Raw genomic sequence first — 4,777 nt, forward strand, 5'->3', positions numbered from 1 at the left:
TAACTGGGACTACAGGCTCATGCCACCACACCTGGGTAATTTTTTACTAAAGATAGTACAGACAGGGTTTCACTCTGTTAGCCAGGATGATCTCGATCTCCTGGCCTCATGATCCAGCCTGCCAAAGTGCTGGGATTACAGGAATGAGCCAGCGCGACTGGCTGTGTTCTTTATTTTTTATACGTGAGCAACGTAAGCCTGAGTTGTTAGATAACTTGTTTGGGTTCATTCAGCTAGTAAAGGTAGAGTTGAACAGGATTCAAACCTGGGTCTGTTTTACTTTTAAGTCTGTGTTCTTGCATCCGTGGACTTCTGAGAGTACTTTCTGCTTTTGTTTTGTGTTTGTTTCTTTGTGTTTATAGCAAAGGACAGCAATTGGCATTTTTACATTTAATTCTGTAATGACCCAAACTATGTGGAACATAATTTACAAAGCTCAAGTCAGGATGCCTAATCTGACGGTGAACTTATCTGCCACTTTTTGGCTCAAGAGGCAGTCTGAGATATAGGGTATTTATTTATTCTTATTCAATTTTATTAAGATGTAACTTGAATAAATAAAATGAATCCATTTCAAGTATATGTGATGACAGGTTTTGACAAATGTATATGTCCCTGTAACTACTACCCCAATCAAGATGGAGAGCAGTCAGTCACCCTAAAAAGTTATCCTCTGCCCCTTTGCATGTCAGTCTTTAGTCCTCTTTCTCTGGTCACAGACAACCACTTGTCTGCTTTTATGAGGATATAGAGTTTTTATGCTGAAATGTAAAAGTTTTAGGACATTCATAAATTCACTCAATAGACATTTATTGAGTACCTATTATATGCCAAGCATAGTGTTAGACACCGATGATGAAGTAGTGAATAAGCCAGACAAAGCCTTTGCCCTTAATGGAATATCTACAGGGGAGATGGTTAACAACACACACATATGGTTTATGTGTGTCAGATGGTCATATTTTTCTCTCTACAGAGAAAAATAAGGTAATAAAAGGAAATAAAGGATGTTGTGAGGTTGGGGATGGGGATGATTCCGTATTAAGTAGATGTTCATGAAGTGTTCAGAGGAAGGTGATACTTGAGCGGATAATTGGAGGGTGTGCAAGAATAAACCATGCCTGTATCCAGCACTGAGGCAGAGGAAGCAGAAAGTGCAAAGGCCCTGAGGTGGGAGTCTACCTGGGATGTTCAAGGAACAGCAAGAGGGCTCATGTAGCTGTAGCAGAGTGAGGAAAGAAAAACAGAAGATGAGTGCCAGGCACGGTGGCTCATGTCTGTAAATCCAGCACTTTAGGACACTGAGGCGGGCAGATCACTTGAGGTCAGGAGTTTGAGACCAGTCTGGCCAACATGGTGAAACCCCATCTCTACTAAAAATACAAAAATTAGACGGACGTGGTGGCGTGCACCTGCAATCCTAGCTACTGGGGAGGCTGAGGCAGGAGAATCTCTTGAACCCGGGAGGCGGAGGTTGCAGTGAGCTGAGATTACAACACTGTACTCCAGCCTGGGTAACATAATGAGTCTCAAAAAAAAAAAAAAGAAAGAAAAGAAAGAAAGAAGATAAAAAGAAGATGAGGTCAGAGTGGAATGGGGAAGCCAGATCATTTAAGGACTCACAGACCATTGTAGGGAATTTGGCTTCTACTTGAAATGAAATGAGAAGCTATCGGAAGGTTTTGAACAGGGGAGGAATATAACTTAGGTTTTGAAAGGATCATTCTGGCTGCTATTTTGAGAATTATACCGTAGAAAGGCAAGGTTGAAAGCCACGGACCAGTTGGGAGCTATTGTGATAATCCAGACAAGAGACATGGGTAACTGTTGTAATTGTATACTGTTGTAATGGTGGAGTTGGTGAGAAGTGATTAGATTTCAGATGAATTTTAAAGGAAAACCTGCCTAGATTTGCTGATGGATTGGATATAGATTAGAAAGAAAGGACTCAAGGATGAGTCCAAGGTTTTTGGCTTAAGCAACTAAAAAGGTAGAGTCGCCATTACTGAGATAGGGCAGACTATGGGTGGGTATGAGGGAAGAGTTTTTTGTTTTGTTTTTTTGTAGCTGTATTCTCTCTCTGTCGCCCAGGCTGGGGTGCAGTGGTGCAATCTCGGTTCAATGCAACCTCCGCCTCCCAGGTTCAAGCGATTCTTTTGCCTCAGCTTCCCAAGTAACTGGGATTACAGATGCCTGCCACCACACCTGGCTAAATTTTTTTGTATTTTTAGTAGAGACGGGGTTTCACCATGTTGGCCAGGCTGGTCTTGAACTCCTGACCTCAAGTGATCTGCCCACCTCAGCCTCCCGAAGTGCTGGGATTACAGGTGTGAACCACTGTGCCTGGCAGAAGAGAAGATTTTGTCCATATTTATTTTCAGGTGCTACTGGACATCTAGGTGGAGAGGTAAAGTAGGCTGTTAGATATATGGACCTAAAGTTCAGAGGTCAGATGTGGGCTATGAAGAACTTGTAAAGGAGGTCGTGAAATTAGATGAGGTTACTTTAGAGAGTAAATGTAGATAATGAAGAGAATAGATTTGGGGACTAAGCCTTGGACACTTCACTTCAAGGTTTGGGGGTCAGAGAGATGAAGAGGAACCAGCAAAGGAGACGGAGAACAAGTGGCCAGTGAGGTAGGAGGAGAGAACTAGGAAAGTGTAGGGTCCTGGTAACCAAGTGAAGAAAGTTTCTCAAAGAGGGGAGGGAGGGATGGGGTCAAAGAAGGTAAGATCTGAGATCACTGGACTTAGCAACATAATTTATTGATCAATTAATCTGTCTCTTTGGCTAGACAGAGATTGATGGGCTTTGGGGTTCAAATCCCTGTTCTGTCACTGTGGGTATGTCAGCCTGGGTCCTCTGAGAAGCAGATGCCAGGATGGAATTAGATGTGCAGAAGATTTCTGTGAAAGATAAAGGGAAGAGGGAGCAGGAGTAGACAGAGTGTAGATGTGATACTGGTGGAGAAAGGGAAGGAAGAGGGCTGTGGGGAGGAGACTCACACTGCAGTGCAGCCAGGCTGATGGGGCATTCCTGAGCAAAGGTACCTCTGCCGTGCATGGTCATTGACTGGGAGAAGTGCAGTGGATGTGGCCTTGATGTGATCTCAGCATGAGTGTCACAGTGGATCTGAAGGTATGGGGGCTGGAAGCTGTCAGGCCTCTGGTGTCCCTCAAAGCAGGTTCTTCCTGGAAGGTTGTCTGAGCAGCATACCTTCATGCCTACTACGGTGAACTTGGACAAGTTGCCTAATTTTTTGAAGCTTCAGCCTCCTTATCTGTAAAATGGAAATTTTATCTATGGTTTTGAGGAAAAATAGCGTATGACATGTGAGTCCCATAGTGTGAGGCCTGGCATATCAAAGGTACTTTTAATTCCTTTATCTCTCTAAGCATTTGTTATTGTCTGATATTCCTGGTTAAGGAGTTCTTGGAAATGTCCTTTTCCTGATTATTTGGGAGTAAAACCAATAAATAATATTTTATTTCTGTTTGCTGATTTCTCTTTTAGTCCTTAATGCCCTTCTTCCTTCTCTTCCTCTCTAACCCCTTTCCTGAAGCCCCATGTTCTTTTTTTTTCTTCATCTTTTCCTCCATTTTTACAGATGGGAGGAGTTGAGTCATTATGTTGGAAGTATCTTGGAATTTAAGTTGCTCATGCATACTGTAGTTTGCTTGTTAATAAGCACGTGGTTTGTTCTTTGAATATGAGTTAAGTGTGAACAAGACCTCCTGTAAGATACATCCCAAATAAGAAAATCTAGCGACCAGTCCTCCTCTGGCGTGAGAATTTCTTTATGTTCCTGGTAAAGGCAAGAGGCCTTGGCTCTCTTCGGCACTCTCAGCCCACTGAACTGCTTCCTAAGGCTTCAAGATCGTTAGATGGTCGCCATTGTCATTTTCCTCTGGGCATTGTTGGAGGTGATAGGCACTATGCCTAGACTAGGCTCTTTCCCCTAGGTGACTTTGTTCCAGGGTGATAGGAAGGAGAATGCCACTGAAACCAGGGAGTGTCCTGGATAACAGTAAAAAAAGCCCTGAGTTATAGTTCCTCAGCCTAGATTCTGTCTTTCTCAGGTGTTTATTCCCCCCATATGCTGATGTGTAGTTTCTCCCAGGTTTCTCCAGGGAGAACAAGCTGGGTAAGTCAGGGCAGGATGGTCCCCAGGCTGAGGTCAATGCAGAGGGGTAGCTGTGTAGCTAGGGAGAGCTGCACTTGACAGGAGCCAAGGTGACAGTCAGAAATTCTAACTCTAAAAAGAAAACCAGGGAAAAGAGCTTTGTGCCCTTAGGATATTTATTTCAACTATCTGACTCTTGGTTTCCTCACCTAAAAATGGGATCATGGAATATTACTTTTGTGAAGATGTGTTGGGAGAAACTCCTGTGAAGGATAGAGGGGAGGAGGGAACAGCAGTCGACAGGGAGAACCTTTAGACAGCACTATAAGTGTGACACCAGTGAAGAAGGGAAAGAAATTCAGTAAATGAGAGTTAATGTTACTTTTTATTTCTTTTTGTTTGTTTGTTTTGTTTTTTATATTTTTATCGGAGGGGGTGCACCATTCCTGGAAGTACTGCAATACCAGGTCAATGTGCGGAGTGGGCGGAGCAAGCTCCTGTTCCATCTCCCTGCTCCAAAAATCCACTTAATATATTGTCCTTGGATAGAGGACGTATCAGATATTAAACTGGTAAGAACAGATACTACACTTGATCTTAGCCAAAAGGCCGAGAAGCGATAATATTACTTTTTAAATTGTTGATATCAGGCTA

General features: G+C 43.0%; 1 protein-coding gene and 1 non-coding gene across 4 annotated transcripts in view; one reads left to right on the forward strand and one right to left on the reverse strand.

Moving 5' to 3' along the window:
- MRRF (mitochondrial ribosome recycling factor) overlaps positions 1-4,777 on the forward strand; it is a 63,556-nt gene that overhangs the window by 36,315 nt on the left and 22,464 nt on the right. The window lies entirely within an intron of this gene.
- LOC119467604 lies at positions 4,554-4,744 on the reverse strand. Its single transcript, XR_005196147.1, has one exon. It is a non-coding gene; the product is annotated as a U2 spliceosomal RNA (small nuclear RNA).

The sequence above is a fragment of the Cebus imitator genome, unplaced genomic scaffold (assembly GCF_001604975.1).
Source record: "Cebus imitator isolate Cc_AM_T3 unplaced genomic scaffold, Cebus_imitator-1.0 Scaffold309, whole genome shotgun sequence".
Classification (NCBI taxonomy): domain Eukaryota; kingdom Metazoa; phylum Chordata; class Mammalia; order Primates; family Cebidae; genus Cebus; species Cebus imitator.